The sequence below is a fragment of the Hypanus sabinus genome, chromosome 1 (assembly GCF_030144855.1).
Source record: "Hypanus sabinus isolate sHypSab1 chromosome 1, sHypSab1.hap1, whole genome shotgun sequence".
NCBI lineage: Eukaryota > Metazoa > Chordata > Chondrichthyes > Myliobatiformes > Dasyatidae > Hypanus > Hypanus sabinus.
In genome coordinates this window covers 183,394,734-183,412,161 of record NC_082706.1, presented here as the reverse complement: position 1 = coordinate 183,412,161, position 17,428 = coordinate 183,394,734, and the positions used below count along the sequence as shown (strand labels likewise).

The 17,428-nt window shown below is 38.5% G+C and overlaps 1 protein-coding gene across 1 annotated transcript in view; it reads left to right on the top strand.

Annotated features, from left to right (window-relative positions):
- The first annotated feature begins 378 nt into the window (after positions 1 to 378).
- LOC132401160 (elongin-C) overlaps positions 379 to 17,428 on the top strand; it is a 34,007-nt gene continuing 16,957 nt past the window's right edge. Inside the window, exon 1 of the mRNA XM_059983076.1 lies at positions 379 to 543. The gene's annotated coding sequence lies outside the window, so the exon portion shown is untranslated. The remainder of the gene's footprint in view (positions 544 to 17,428) is intronic.

The window sequence follows — 17,428 nt, the reverse complement described above, 5'->3', positions numbered from 1 at the left end:
ATTTCCCCCATCCCAACATCTCTCTGAGCAACAGTGATCACCTTCTAGACAATAACCCTCACTACAGTCTGTGCCTGCAAGAATCCTCCCACCAGCCAGTACAGGCCAGTAATAACCCTGAGTATACCCTGCCCTGGCATTGCCCAGCTCTGTACGTTTACCTTAAGTGACCTCCCTGATCAGCTCTATTTACCACCTGCCTTCCTCAACCCCTTTCCCATCTGCTGCCCCCCCGCCCCATTACCACTCCCCCACCTCACCCACTCCTGTCCCCTTGCTACCTCACTCACTCCTCTGTATTTTTCCCTCACCTTCCCCAACTCCCTCACCCACTACCCTGTATTCCTTCCTTTCTACCTCAACTCCCTCACCTGCCCCACTCACTTCGCCCCCTTCACTCCCTCACCTCCCTCTGCGCGTCACTTTCCGCACAGCCCCACCACAGTTGGCTGGTAACCGGGCGGAAATTGTTTCTGCGCTTCCGGGTCAACAATCTGGCTGCATCTTGAAGACGAGGGGCCCGTGGGTCTTCGCGGTGTTTCGGTAAATGTTTGGGTCTTCCTGTCGGAATGAAGGGTGAGGGAGGGGTAAATGTTAACGCCGTTCCGGTTCAGGCTCCTTAAAGAACCGAGCCTCGGTGTCCCTTAGTGCTGGAAACCAACCGGGTGTCGACTGAAACGGGGACCATAACTGGGTGCCCCGGGGATCGGCTCTTCGGCCCACTGCCTGTGGCCTGGCTTACCCCGGTGTTCATCCCTAGTCCGACCCTTGTGTCCCGGACCCCGAGCCAGTTATCGAAGGTGCAAGGGATCGCGGCATTTCCTTCTTCCTCCTCCTTCGGTTGGGTGGGGGCGATTTCAACCGGTCTTGGCCTTAGGTGAATTGTGATCGAGTATTAAACCTCGCTAATTATCGTAAAGTTCCTGAAATTACACGGAATCTGATGCTACTGCGTGTTAACCCGAGTTGATGCTCTTTAATTTTTCAAGGTATATCACATAATGTACTACGCAAGGTATATGAATCATGTAAGGCTAATCTGAATAGAAGGTCTTTTGTCCCGTTCGCAAAAGAGTTGTTTTGCCTTATTTCAGCCTCTGGTTCGTAGTCTTGTGTGCCATGACTGTTCAAGTTCATATCAAAGTCTATAAGACATGGGAGCACATGAGGATGTTCATCCCGTCAAGTATTACTGCCATTCTATCACAGATGATTTATTTTCCTTCTCATCTCCATTTTCTTGCTTTGAGCCCATAATCTCTATCACCCTTACTAATCCAGAGTCTTTCAAACTTTACTTTAAATATACCCGATGTCTTGGCCATCTCTGGCAATAAATTCCACGGATTCACCACTTTCTCTGCTAAAGAAATTCATCTTCATCTCTGTTCTAAATGGATGCCCTTGTATTATGAGGCTGTGCCCTCAGGTCTTAGTGAAATTCCCCCTCATTCTTCTAAACTCCAGTGAGTGCAGGCTCAGAGCATCAACCATTCTGATCAATATGTTCTGCTACTGCTGAATGTTTGTGGAGACATATTCCATGATCCCATTTTCTTCCATGTCCCATGATTTCCTCCCGCTTATTCCATTGCCTAGTGACACCAGAAATGCAACAACCTCATACTCCTTTGGACTGAATTTGTCTGGACTGAATGCTCAAGCTCCATTTCTGTTGCCCCAGAAATGAAAAATTAGCTTCCTTCTTTCAATATTATGGGTTGTCCTATCCCTGCATCTGTATAGGCATAATTGAAACTTTCTTTATTAGTTTAATGTATTAAAAATATACTTTGTCATGTTACCATTTAAGAAATGGAGCATTTGATTTAAGTTTGGTTTTCTTTACCCTAATGAGGGAGTGAAGTATTGCAGTCTCTTTGAGATTTTTTTGGAATGCTTGGTCAAAAATTATTGAATACACACAGAAAAAAACAACATTTAGGTCAGATTATTTTGCTAACACAGCAAAAACTAGTAGAGTGATTTTCTGTTTTCCTCAAATAACGATGTTATTTCAATATTTTTAAAATATGGATTTTGTGAAATCTGGTTTTAAAAACTCAAGATGCAGTGGAGGCCTCTTTGGGTTGAAAATAATAATATGTTGGGTTGTGGATTGACAGCATTGTCTAATGTATACAAATAACTATTCACATGTTTAATTGTATTGTGACGTAAACCTAGTCCTGACCTTGCCCTCAGACTATATACTCACACAGCGAGAATGATTGAGTTACAATTACATCTGGAGTATAATTTAAGATTGTACTGGCTCATTTGAGGCCAAACTGCTCAATGATGTGGCATGGATTAAGAGTGAAAGTTGAGAAGTTTAAGGGGAACACTAGGGGAAACTTCTTCACTCAGAGGGTTGTGAGAGTGTGAAACGAGCAGCCAGCACAAGTGGTACATGCGAGTTGGATTTCAACATTTAAGAGAAGTTTGGATAGGTACATCGATGGTAGTTGTACGGAGGGCTATGATCCCAATGCAGGAGACTAGATGGGCAAAGGGCTTGTTTCTGTGCTGTATTTTTCTATGACTCTATTAACAATGAGGTTTGATGTGTATATGTGAGAGAGTCTGCTTCGTGTAAAATATATTTTAATGCTGTTTTGTAAAGAATGAGAAAATCAGTTTGTACGCAGCAATGCCTGTACGCATTTTTCACACAGCTGATATGGTAAAGAGGGAGGGATGTCAGCAAAAATTTTCATACTTGTAAATTGATGAGTTGCTCTGTGACGTAGATTTGTGTGACCAAGTAGCTGTTCAGGTAGAGCATTAGTGAGACATTGAAGAAGGTCATTTATAACAATATTGGGATCCTTGATTCAAAGCACAGTTTTTTGCATTGACTTATTTGGAAAACTATTCAGAAGCGAAAAGAAAACAATAAGATGTTCTTGAATTGTGCAAACAGCATAGATCTGTCATGTGGTGTTAGATAGTATTCCTCTATAGTCAGTATTCCATTGCATTGTTATTTCACTTTGCAAATTCAATGTTATCTTTGTAGTTACCTGAGCAAGTTGATCACAATTACAATTATTGAAAGACTATCAAATGAAGGAAGGATCTTGTGTGATACACTGTGATTGTACAGTCATTTTTGGGGTTTCAATTGCATCATCCAGTAACCTGCATGATTTAAAATAAAATAAAAGCAAAAAAAATTCTGTTTAAGAATACTCAACCAGGTCAGGCAGTATTTAAAGAAGAACCTTCCAGCTTTGTGGAAAACATCTTAATCTAGAAACAGTGGTTGGTTGGTATCTGTCTGACTCGAAGGACAATGGGTGATGATGATCAACATCACAAGCCTGGGTGGAAGGTACGGAGATCCTGAGATGCCCAGTCGTCAAGATCCTCCTCTCGGCCTCACCCGTGTAGTCCAAAGGAAAGTTTATGAAGTAATATGTTTGTCACCAGCTTCGCTGCAGGAAGGACGTTCAATTATGTCCAGCACCTTAGGGGCTTCACTCCGGATTTGCCGTCTGGGTTTACTTCCATAGCCTTCGTCTGTCCCGAGGCTGCCCAAAAAGACAATGGGGCTATTTACCCATAGCTGGGGATCTGGTTCACGAGCACCAGGGTGTGGCCACACACTGGTGGGCCTGCTGTGTGTGGAGGGGAAAAACCTCCTCCCTATCCTCTGTATTTCAGCCTGAGTCCAAAAAGAGTTCATTTTCTGTGTGTACATGAGGCTTACTGTTGGAGAGGTTATGTACTGGCAGAGAGAGTCTGACTCATTCAGCTCTCCTTTCCGCGAGACTGCTGGCCAGCGGTGGAAGCTGAAAGTGAGAATGGCAAGCATTACCCACCACACTACCGCACTAAATGCGTCACAACAGCCATTTTAGCACATCTAAAAACAATACGTCCACTGCTTCCCCCTTACCTGCTTTACCAGTATTGTTTTCAAAGAATTCAAACACAATATCCCTTTTATAAATCCATCCTGACTCTGTGCAATCCTGTTTTGTAAGTGTTCTGCAGTCGTGGATTCCAGCGATTCCCTCCTACTGACTAACAGATTGATCGTTTCCTATTTTCTTTCTTCCTCCTTTCTCAAATAACGACCACATTTGCTACTCTCTAATCTCCAGGAACCATCTCAGAATCTGTAGAAGTCTGAAAAATGACACCCAAAGCATCCGCTAATTCTGCAGTCAAATCTTTCAAAATTCTGGCTGTCGGTCATCATGTTTGTTTTTATTGGCATACAGTGTCTTTAGGATTAATTGGAATTTGGTCTCAGCAACTTTTGTCGTGCTAATTTCCTGAACCATGACTAATTTCCTTCAGTTCCCAATTTTTGCAAAACCTTTGGTTCCCAAGTATCTCTGGTTAATTTATTATGTCTTTTATGAAAAACAACTTAAAGTGTTTGCTTAATTTCTCTGATAATTCACAAGACTATAAGATATAGAAGCAGAATTAGGCCAATAAACCCATCAAGTCTGCTCTGCCATTCCATCGTGGCTGACTTATTATCCCTCTCAACCCAAATTTCTAGCTTCCTCCCTTTTTCCCTTAAGCTTTGACTATAAATGCATGGTCATGCACTTTAGTAGTAGAAATAAATGTGCAGACTATTTACTTAACGGGGAGAAAAATCCAAAAATCTGAGATGCGAAGGGACTTGGGAGTCCCTGTGCAGAACACCTTAAAGTTAACTTGCAGGTAGAGTCGGTGGTGAGGAAGACAAATACGATGTTAGCACTAATTTCAAGATGTCTTGATGCTGAGGCTTTATAAGGCACTGGTGAGTCCTCACCTTGAGTATTGTAAACCGTTATTATACATCAAGTGTATCTGAAATAACACACACGAAATGCTGGAGGAACTCCGCAAGCCACGCAGCATCTACGGGAAAAAGTACAGCTGACGTTTCAGGCTGAAATGTTGACTGTAATGTCTTCCATAAATACTGCCTGGCCTGCTGAGTTCCTCCAGTATTTTGTGTGTGTGGCTTGGATTTCCAGCATCTGCAGATATTCTTTTGTTTGTTTGTAAGTACAATTAAAGCGGAGGCTGATAGTTTCTTGATTGACCATAAGAGATAGGAGCAGAATTAGGCCTTTCAGCCCATTGAGACTGTTCCACCATCCAATTATGGCCGATTCTTTTTTACCCTTCCTCAACCCCATTCCCTGGCCTTCTCTCATTAATCTTTGACGCTGCGTCCAATCAAGAACCTATCAATCTCTGCCTTAAATACACCGAGCTGGCCTCCACAGCTGCCCATGGTAATAAATTCCACGAATCCACCACTCTCTGCCTAAAGAAACTCCTCTGCATCTCTGTTTTAAATGAACACCCCTCTATCCTGAGGCTCTGTCCCCATGTCCTAGATTCCCCACCATGGGAAACATCCTTTCCTCATCTACTCTGTCTAGGTTTTTCAACATTCAAAAGGTTTCAATGAGATCCCCTCCCCCCCTCTAAATTCCAGCGAGTACAGACCCAGAGCCCTCAAATGTTCCTTGTATGATAATCCTTTCATTCCCAGAATCATCCTTGTGAACTGCCTCTGGACCCTCTCCAATGTCGGCACATCGCTTCATTTTCCCTTTAGAATACCACTATTTCTTTGGGAATTATCGAGTCAGCTGGAGACGCTCATGGAGTGAGTACCGTTTTGGATTCGCTCCATAACTTTTACTTTTTTTAACCTTTGATCACCCTTATTCAGCTTATTTTTACCTATACCGAAAGTTTCTTTATTCTTTTTTTTTTGGATTTACTGCCAAGCGTTTGTTGTGAACTTTTGATGATATGCAAACAGAAATGTCTCTCAGGTCTAAGGGACGGGATCCCGGACGTAATCCGAACGGTATCGGAAAAAAGCAGGCTCCGACACAACAAACACCATTAACTTTTGAATTGTTTATGGAGGTTCTGAATCAAAAATTTGCTGAACTACAACAATTTTTTAAAGAAGATATAAAGGCTTTTCAAGAGTACATGGTTAAGACGGATTTAGTAAATAAACAGCAACAAGCTCTTATTACGTCTCTGCAAGAAGAAGCTCGGAAGCGAGATTTGACTATTGGAAAACTGCAACAGGATTTAATTTCGACCATTAAGCTGATGGAAGCCCTTAAAGCTAAGAGTGACGATTTTGAGAATCGCTCCAGAAGACAGAACGTATGTATACTTGGTCTTCCAGACGGCATAGAAAAAGATGACCCTTCGAAATATTTTGCTCAACTTTTAAAAGAAGCGTTTCCGACAATTTTCCCGAATAACCCCCCTTTATTGGATCGGGCACATAGAATTCGGCGTCGATCACTGAGTGTTACAGACAAACCTTCGGTGATAATTGTCCGGTTCCATTATGTACATGACAAAGAACAAGTTATAAGAGCAGCTCGTCGACTAGGAATGATTAAAATCAAAGATTTTTCCTTCCGCCTGATCGAAGATTTTAGTTCAGATCTTTTAAAAAGAAGGCTTCTTTTTAAACCGTTGATGGCTGAATGTTATGAGAAAAATCTGAAACCTGCGCTTCTATACCCTGCGAAGCTTCGAATTTCTCCGTCGAATGCTCCACGACAAGTTTTCCTTTCAACTTCAGAAGTGAGAAAATATCTGGAGGAGAACTTCCCTACTGCTACAGACACCAGTCTTTAATAAATGAATGATTCTGATCGTATAAGATGGTTCTCGATCTCTTAAACCAGAATTATAATCTGGTTATTGGTGTAGGTTCATCCTACACTTTATACTCAAGTTAAAGTGTGTTTGCGTCATGTTAATTGTTTTGCCTTATACACTTTAATCATTTAACTACATACTTGTCTATTAACTTTGTTCCTTTGAAGGTATATTTTTAATTCTTTGAAGGTAAATTTTTCCTTGATTAAGATGGTGGTTTTTTGGAAAAGATTTTTGGTTTTGCTTAAGATGGCATTATGTTTATATTTTTTGTGTTTCTCCCAGACAAGGCATCGTTTATCTCAGCTTAAATATTTTTTGTTTTGTCTGGGCCAGAGCCCGAGTTATAATTGTTTTTAGTGATTATATTTTTATTCTTTTTACAACTAACTATACTTAGAAATATGGTTTTTATTATAGCGATTTTATTTTTAAAGTCGGGGTGATTCTTTTATATATATCCTTTTTATATGGAGTGTTCTTCAGCTGACATGGGGGTAGGATTAGTCTTACTTTTTCTCTTTTTAAGTCATATTTTGGCTTTTTCTCTTTTTCTCGGGGGGTGGGGGGGATGGTCTGTTTTCTAATTCTATTTTTTTTGTACCAGTTTGTGTTAGTTTTTTTATTCGGGCTGTTTTTGAACTTCAAATATGTCTGTGTTGTCGTCACTTCCGGGTCTTCTGACTACTTTTGTTCCTCTTCCGGGTGCATGAGTTTATAAGTTGGTTAACCCTTTCTATACCAAAGGGTTGATTATAGAATTATGGCTCAGACCATTAATTTTGTGACTTGGAATACTAATGGTTTAAATCATCCAATTAAACGAAAGAAGATTTTCAAAGTATTCCAAAGACTTAATGCTCATATCATTTTTGTACAAGAAACTCATGTGAGGAGGGAGGACAAATTTCGTTTTTTTAGATTTTGGCGGGGTCAACAGTATCATGCAAATTCGAATGCTAAAGTAAAAGGAGTTTCAATTTTTATTGACTCCTCTATTTCATTTGTTCAACATGATATTTTTTCGGATCCGAATGGCAGATTTTTGTTAATCACGGGTTTACTTTGTAATAAAAAGGTTGCTTTGGTTAATGTTTATGCTCCAAATGTGGATTGTCCTGACTTTTTTAAGTCTTTATTTACTTCTTTACCCAATCTAAACGAATATAAGTTAATAATGGGTGGTGACTTTAATTGTTGTTTAAATCCTCTGATGGATAAATCTTTATCTATTCAGACTTTACCTAATAAGTCGGCCACTTGTATTAACTCCTTTTTGACTGACAATGGAGTTTTTGATGTTTGGAGATTTCGGCATTCTAATGACAAAGAGTTTTCTTTTTTCTCACATGTTCATCACTCTTATTCAAGAATTGATTATTTTTTTGTAGACTCTTGTTTTATTCCATTGGTAATCGGTTGTAACTATGATATTATAGCTATCTCTGATCATGCTCCATTATTACTTTCTATGAAATTTACAGATACAGCTTTTAATGCTAGACAATGGCGATTTGACTCTACCTTGTTGCAAGACTCTGACTTTATTAAATTTATGGAGGAGCAGATCGACTTCTTCTCAACTAATTCTACAGATGATATTTCCTGCGGAACACTTTGGGACACTTTTAAAGCTTATATACGTGGACAGATTATTTCTTATTCTGTTGGTTTGAGGAAACGTATCAAGATGAAAACTCTTTTATTGGTTGATAAAATTAAAGAGATTGATAAGAAATATTCGATTGCTCCTAGTAAGGAGCTTTACAAACAAAGGGTTGAACTTCAAATGGAACATAGTTTATTACTTACATCCTCGATTGAAAATCAATTAATGAAAACTAAATCTGATTTTTATATACATAGTGATAAATCTGGTAAACTGTTAGCTAGTCAATTGAAGAATGCTCTGGTTAAACGTCAAATCACTAAGATTGGTCAGCAGAATGGGAATCTGACAGTTAATCATGATGAGATAAATAAGGCATTTCAAGATTTCGATACCTCCCTGTATCAATCTGAATTTCCTCAAGATTATAATACCATGTCTGATTTTCTGGGGAAATTAAATTTTCCAAGGTTATCATCTGATGATCTTTTGATATTGGATACTCCTATTACGGATGTAGAAATTAAAGGGGCTATTTCTTCAATGAATTCTGGGAAAGCACCGGGTCCAGATGGTTATACAGTTGAATTTTTTAAATTTTTTTCCGCTACTCTTTCCCCTTGGTTAGGTAAGGTTTTTGAGGAGGCCATTAGATTAGGGAATTTGCCACAATCTTTTTATAGAGCTTCCATTTCTCTAATATTGAAGAAAGATAAAGACCCTACTAATTGTGCTTCTTATAGACCGATATCTTTATTGAATGTAGACTCCAAGATTTTTTCTAAGTTACTGGCATCTAGATTGGAGAAGGTATTACCCAAAATTATTTCAGATGATCAAACTGGCTTTATTAAAAATCGTTATTCTTTTTTTAACATTAGGAGATTGTTGAATATTGTTTATACTCCCTCACATGATACTTCAGAATGCGTGATTTCATTAGATGCGGAGAAAGCATTTGACAGAGTTGAATGGCCTTACTTATTTAATGTGTTGGAGAAGTTTAATTTTAGTCCGATATTTATATCATGGATTAAATTGATTTATCATACTCCAGTAGCCTCAGTGGTTACCAATAATCAAAGATCTCCCTTTTTTCGCCTATTTCGGGGCACTAGACAGGGATGTCCTCTTAGTCCATTACTATTTAACATTGCCTTAGAACCTTTGGCAATTGCCATCAGACAATCACAGGATATTTTGGGTATTAATCGTGGGACAGATATTCATAAGTTATCTTTGTATGCAGATGATTTATTACTATTCATTTCTAACCCAGAGAAATCCATTCCAGCAGTTTTATCATTATTGGCTCAATTTAGTGAGTTTTCTGGGTATAAGTTAAATCTTAATAAAAGTGAATTGTTTCCATTAAATAAACGGGTCCCAATTTATGGAAATTTACCCTTTAAATTAGTTAATGACTCTTTTACTTATTTAGGGATCAAAATCACAAAGAACCATAAAGATTTGTTTGGATTTAATTTTTTACCCTTAATTGATCAGATTAAAGGTTTGTTTACTAGGTGGTCACCTTTGTCTCTATCTCTAATAGGCAGGATTAATGCTATTAAGATGGTTATTTTACCTAAGTTTTTATATATTTTTCAAGCTATACCAATTTTTATCCCGAAATCTTTTTTTACTAATGTTGACTCTAAAATTTCTTCAAATATATATGGCAGTATAAAAATCCCAGGTTAGGTAAAACATATTTACAGAGGACAAAAAAGGAAGGCGGGTTAGCATTACCTAATTTCAGATTTTACTATTGGGCAGCTAATATTAGATATTTGTTATGCTGGTTGAAAGATGGGGGTGGATCTTTTGGCCCTTGTTGGGTGAGTTTAGAAACTAAATCGGTATCAGCTTATGCTTTGGGTTCTATTTTAGGGACTTCTCTCCCTTTTGCTCTTTCTAAATTGTCGAAACGAATTGACAACCCGATAGTTAAACATACATTGCGTATATGGTTTCAATTTCGGAGATTTTTTGGGTTAACTCAATTCGTTTTAAATAGTCCTATTGTATCTAGTTGTTTTTTTCACCCTTCCATTATAGATCAAGCTTATTCAGCTTGGAAAACTAAGGGATTACTAAGATTTTCTGATTTATTTTTAGATAATTGTTCCATGTCTTTTGAACAATTATCCAACAGATATAACTTGCCGAGATTTCATTTTTTTAGATATTTACAGATTAGACATTTTTTAAGTTCTGTACTCTCTACGTTTCCAAATTTTGTGCCTTCAGATACTTTGGAGAGTTTATTTGAATTAGACCCTTTTCAAAAAGGGCTTATTTCAAAACTTTATAATATAATTATGAAGATACGTTCAGAGCCCCTTTATAAGACTAAACAGGATTGGGAAAGAGAGCTTAGTTTTAGTATTTCTAGTGAGAATTGGGATAGAATTCTTCAATTAGTTAATACATCATCGTTATGTGCCAAACATTCACTAATACAATTTAAGGTTGTACATAGGGCCCATATGTCCAAGGATAAATTAGCTCATTTTTACTCTCATATAAGTCCTATTTGTGATAGATGTCATTCTGAAATTGCGTCTTTAACTCACATGTTTTGGTCGTGTTCATTTTTGGAGAAATATTGGAAAGATATTTTTGATATTATTTCTGCGGTTTTGAATATTGATTTACAACCTCATCCTATTACCGCAATTTTTGGTTTACCAATGTTAGATTCACAGCATTTATCTTCTTCAGCCCGTCGAATGATTGCATTTCTAACTCTGATGGCTAGAAGATCTATATTGTTGAATTGGAAAGAAATTGATCCTCCCACTGTATTTAATTGGTTCTCTCAAACTATGTTATGTTTAAATTTAGAAAAAATTAGAAGTGGTACTTTTGAGACTTCTATTAAATTTGAAAAGTTATGGAGACCATTTATTCAACATTTTCATATGATGTAATATGACCCTGTGCCAAGTACATTTGATTTCCCAGCTTTTAGCTTATGTATTTTGAGAGGACCGGAAGTGACGGCATTGATGAATACTTATTTTTGTGAGATATTATAAACAGCCCACTTTTTTTTCTCCTTCTCTTTAGTTTGTTTTTCTTTCTTTTATATTACTTATTAGTTATAGTTATTAGATTAGATTAGTTAGTTTTGCATTATATAATTTTTTTTTTGTTTTTTTTTTCTTTCTTTTTTCTGTTTTTTTTATATTATACATTATGAAATATTGAGATTTATTATGTCCATACATATATCTTATGGCTTATGTCTTGGTAAACTCATTTATATTGTAACTATTATGTATGTTTTTTTTCATATGTAATGGAATGTGTATGTTGGTAATTTCTTTATCAATATATCATCTGTATTCTGTCCATATTACTAATATTAATAAAAAGATTTAGAAAGAAAGAAAAGAAAGGGAATTATCTATCCTGTGCCTTCCAAATTGCTCCCTAAAACCTCTTAACTTTGGGGTATAGTACATCTGGTCCAGGGGACTTGTCTGCCTTCAGACTTTTCAACTTACCAAACACCTTCTTACTAATAATCCAGTCCAGAATTGCCACTCCCCTTGAGGAGTGAGAAGCTACTCTGAAAAGCTGTCTTGTAAGCATTCTTCAAATTCCCTCTATTGGGATCTAGCACCAACCTGATTTTCCCAGTCTACCTGCATATTGAAATCCCCCATCGCTATTGTAACAATTGCCCTTTTTACGTGCATTTTCTATCTCCCATTGTAATTTGTATCCCACATCTTCTAATCCTATGTCACCTCTTTCTAAAGATTAGATTGCATTTTTTTTTACCAACAGAGCTACCCTATCTCCTCTGCCAAGCTGCTTGTCCTTTTGATACCATGTGCATCCTTGGATGTTGAGCTCCCATCCATGATCTTCTACCTAACACTCTATATTCTAGCTTCAAGACCTCATCTCTTTTCTTACCTATGTCATTGGTACCAATATGTACCACGATTCCTGGCTGATCACCCTTGCCCTTTAGAATGTTGTGGACCTGATCTGGGACATCACTAACCCTGGTGCCTTGGAGGCAAAATACCATCCCGATTTCTTCTCCACATCCTCAGTCTCCAGTCTGCTCATCTAACTATGGAATCTCCTATTATAACTGCACTCCTCTTCTCTCCTCTTGCCTTCTGAGCCACAGAACTTTGCCAGAGACATAGTTACTGCAGTTTTCCCCTGGAAGGAGGTCTTCCCCCCACCCACCCCCTCCCCTCAACAGTATCCAGAGCAGTATACTTATTATTGAAGAGAACAGCAGGGGTACTTGGCATTGGCTGCCTATTCCGTTTCCCTCTCCTGATAGTCACCCGGTATTTGTCTCCTGACACTCAGAGGTCATTCATTCCCTCCCTGCAGCTCCTATATAACACTTACTCATTCTTCCACATGAGCCGAGTTGCAACATGAGTTGCAACTCCAATTCAAGCACTTCGTACGGATGTAGTTATCATGAAGTCTTCCAGAGTTCCCACATCACACACAAAAAACTAATCACTAACTATGGATCCATTCTTTGCAAGAATTTCCATTTTTTTTTACAATAAATTGTGAAAGTTGGAGAGGTGTACAAGATGATAAGAGTCTTTTTCCCAGGGCAGAGATGGCTAATACAAAGAAGCATAACTTTAAGGTGTTGGGAGGAAAATATAGGAGGCTGTCAGATGCAGGTTTTTTTACAGAGTTGTAGGTGTGTGGAATGTGCTTGCATGGTTAATGGCAGAACCAGATTGATTAGGGACATTGAAGGGACTATTAGGCACATAGATGAAAAAAAGATAGGGGCAATGTGTGAGGGATCTTGGAGTAAGTTAAAGGGTCAGTACAACATTGTAGACCTAAAGAGTCTGTACAGTTATGTATTCTTTGTTCTATGTTAATTCTTTTTATATCTCCATTATCCAGATTCTTTCTTTTCCAATTTCTATAGAAGCTCATGCTGTCTGAAGAAAACATTGACAATAAGTCATAGGAGTAGAATTAAGCCATGTAGCCCAACGAGTCTGCTGTGCTATTCTATCATGGCTGATTTTTTTTCATCCCTCTCCCCCTGTAACCTTTGATGTCCTTACTAATCAAGACCTATCAGCCTCCACTTAAAATAAATCCAATCACTTGGGCTTCTCAGATGTCTGTGACAATGAATTCCACAGATTCACCACCCTCTGGGTTAAGAACTTCCTCCCCATCTCTGCTCTAAAGGTGTATTTTTCTCTTCTGAGGCTGTGCCCTCTGTTCTTAGACCTCCTCAATATAGGAAACTTCCTCTCCATGTCCACTCTATCTTGGTCTTTCAATAATTGATAAGTTACAATGAGATCCCCCTCCATTCATCTTAACTCCAGCAACTACGGACTTGTTATTTTATTGGCTAGCTATTTTAAAGTTCAAAGTAAATTTATTATCAAAGTACACGTATGTCACCATGTACAACACTGAGATTTGTTGTCTTGTGGGTATGCTCAATAAATCCATAGACCTCTGGTTCCCTTCTGAAGTCAGTAATCAGCTCCTTGGTCGTGTTGACATGAGTAAGAGGTTTCAATTTGTTCTTTTGGTATTACCCTGTTGACTGTAGTGAAGACCAGTGGTTCTAAGCTGAATGGAAACTTTATTTTAACTAATCAATGCAGTCACAAGAAACAGAGTACTGGCTGGTAAATAGAGTGTGATCTAAAATGCCAAGTCACAAAGTTATGTTCATTTCATTAAATGCAAAGCTTTCAGTTTGAATGGGCATTAAGATTGGTGGAACATCATTGTTAAATTCAGTATGAACTCCCCTGTGTGAATCTTGAACAGTATGTCTTGGAGAAAATAAAATTCTACAAATTAGGCCAAACAAAGGTAACAATGAAAAATTAACCAATGATGAAGTCCCAAAGTGGACTTGCATGTATAATGCTGGAGATCGCAGGTCAATAGTTCACAAAAAGGTCAGAAATTAAAACGAAATGCTGGAAGTACTCAGCAGATTTGATATAGTGTTCCTAAAGAGAGAAACAAGTAAATCAGGTCAAAGACCTACATTCAGAATTGAGAAATGGTTAAATTTAAATTTGCAAAGAAGGGCTGGAGAGAATGTTAGAGCGTTATTGTCGTTACTGTGTCCAACAAGACTGCAGCGGTACTCAATTCAATTACTAAAATCACAATGACTATATTTAGAATAATGTCCCAAGTTATTTAGAGTGATATCTAAGTTACAACTAAATTTAAAAACAAGCAACTCTAAACTTAAGAAATAGTGGCTACCTCATCAAATACAATAATTAAACAATAGTGCAGAGAATTATGTACACATAAAATCATGGATTGCACATAGATTATCCATAGCACCTATGGTCTATGGGTGGGTGGAGGCATTATTCAGTTGCATGACAACCCTGGTGGGGGGGGGGGGGAAGCTGTTTATTTTTCACTTTGGATGTCCATACAAAGATGTTTCTGCGTCTCCTGCCAGATGGTAGGAGATTGAACAGGTGATTACTGGAGTGAGATGAGTCCATCACAATTTTGCGAGCCCACCACAGACATTATGAGTGGTAGATGGTTTTCATATCTGGTAGTCGTGTCCCAATGATGATCTGAGCAGTCCTAATCACTCATCAAAGTGCTTTTTGGTCGATCTTGTTGTAGCTTGTGTACCATACTGTCATGTAGTAAGTAGTTTAGTGTGCTCTCAATTACACATCATTAAGAGCTTACCAGTAGCTTTGGGGCAGACTTGCTTTCTTCAAACTCCAAGGAGTATATAGGCACTGCTGAATCTTCCCTGCTATCCAAGAGGTGTTGGTGGTTCAACAGAGCTCCACTGTAATGTTCAGTCCCAAGAACTTTTAGCAGTATTTCAATGGAGTATGGGAAATTACAATGGTATGAGAGAGGAGTTGGCCAAAATAAATTGGAAGGAGCTGCTGGATGGGATGACAGCAGCACAGCAATGTCATGCATTTCTGGGGAAGATGAGGAAGGTACAGGACATATGTATTCCAAAAATGAAGACATACTTAAATGGTAAAATAGTGGCTGACAAGGGAAGTCAAAGCTATTGTAAAGGCAAAAGAAAGGGCTTACAACAAAGCAAAAATTAGTGGGAAGATAGAGGATTGGGAAGTTTTTTAAAACCTATGGAGAGCATCTAAAAAAAAATCATTAGAAGGGGAAAGATGAAATATGAAAGCAAGCGAGCAAGTAATATCAAAGTGTATAGTAAAAGGTTTTTTTTTTCATGTTAAAAATAAAAGAGAAATGAGAGTAAATATAGGACCGCTAGAAAATGAGGCAGGAGAAATAATAATGGGGATAAGGAGATTGCTGATGAACTAAATGAGTATTTTGCATCAGTCTTCACTGTGGAATACACTAGCAGTATACCTGATATTGTAGTGTGTGAAGTGGGTGCAGTTGCTATTACAAGGGACAAGGTACTTAAAAAGCTGAAAGATCTAAAGGTACATAAGTCACCCGGATCAGAGGAACTGCACTCCAGGGTTCAGAAAGAGGTAGCGTTAGAGATTGTGGTGGCTTTAGAAAAGAGCTTTCAAAAATCATTGGACTCTGGCATGGTGCCAGAGGAATGGATAATTGCAAATGTCACTCCACACTTTACGAAAGGCATAAGACAGCGGAAAGGAAATTATGTACCAGTTAGCCTGACCTAGTGGTTGGGAAGATGTTAGACTGAGTTGTTAAGGATGAGATGATGGAGTACTTGGTGACACAGAACAAGATAGTACAAAGTCAGCATGGTTTCCTTCAGGGAAAATCCTGCCTGACAAACCTGTTGGAATTCCTTGAGGACATTAGAAGTAGGATAGATAAAGGGGATACAGTGGATGTTGTATACAGTAGATGTACTTTCAGAAGGCCTTTCACAAGGTGCCACACCTGAGGCTGCTTACCAAGTTAAGAGCCCATAGTATTGCAGGAAAGTTACAAACATGGTTAGAGCATTGGCTGATTGGTAGGAGGTAGTGAGTGGGAATAAAAGGATCCTTTTCTGGTTAGCTGCCAGTGACTAGTGGTGTCTGCAAGGGTCAGTTTTGGGACCACTTCTTTTTATGCTGCATATAAATGATTTAGATGATGGAATAGATAGCTTTGCTGCCAAGTTTGCAGATGATATGAAGATAGGTGAAGGGGCAGGTAGTGTTGACAGGTAGGATACAGAAGGACTTAGACAGATCAGGAGAATGGGCAAGAAAGTGGCAAATGAAGTACAAAGTTGGAAAATCCATGGTCATGCACATGGTCAACAGGGTGAAACTCCAAAATCTGAGATGTAAAGGGACTCAAGTCCTTGTGCAGAACACCTTAAAGGTTAACTTGCGGGTTGAATTGGTGGTGAGGAAGGCAAATGCCATGTTAGCATTCATTTCAATAGGTTTAAAATACAAGAATAGTGATGTGATGCTGAGACAATGGTGAGGCCTCACCTTGAGTATCATGAACAGTTTTGAATCCCTCGTCTTAGAAAAGATGTGCTGACTGGAGAGGGTTCAGAGGAGGTTCAGAACAATGATTCTAGGAGTGATAGGGTTATTTTATTTTATGAGGAATACTTGATGGCTCTGGGTCTGTATTCGCTGGAATTCAGAAGGATGAGGGGGGATCTCATTGAAATCTTTCAAATGTTGAAAGGCCAAGACAAAGTAGATGTGGAAAGGATGTTTCCCATGGTGGGAGAGTCTAAGACAAGAGGGCACAGCCTCAAGAAAGAGTGGCGCCCTTTCAAAACAGAGATGTGGAGAAATGTCTTTAGCCAAAGGATGGTGAACTTGAATTGACTTTATTTCTTACATCCTTCACATACATGAAGAGTAAAAATCTTTACATTACATCTCCATCTAAATGCACAATCTGCAATCATAGTAATTTATAATAATTTATAATAAATAGAACAGCTAATGTAACAGAGTACACTCAAATCAGCTTGAGTTCATCAGTCTGATGGCCTGGTGGAAGAAGCTGTTGGTCCTGGCTTTTATGCTGCGGTACCGCTTCCCAGATGGTAGCAGCTAGAATAGATCATGGTTAGGATGGCTAGGGTCCCCAGTGATCCTAAGGGCTCTTTTTATACACCTGTCCTTGTAAATATCTTGAATCAAGTGAAGTTCCTAACTCCAGATGCGCTGGGCT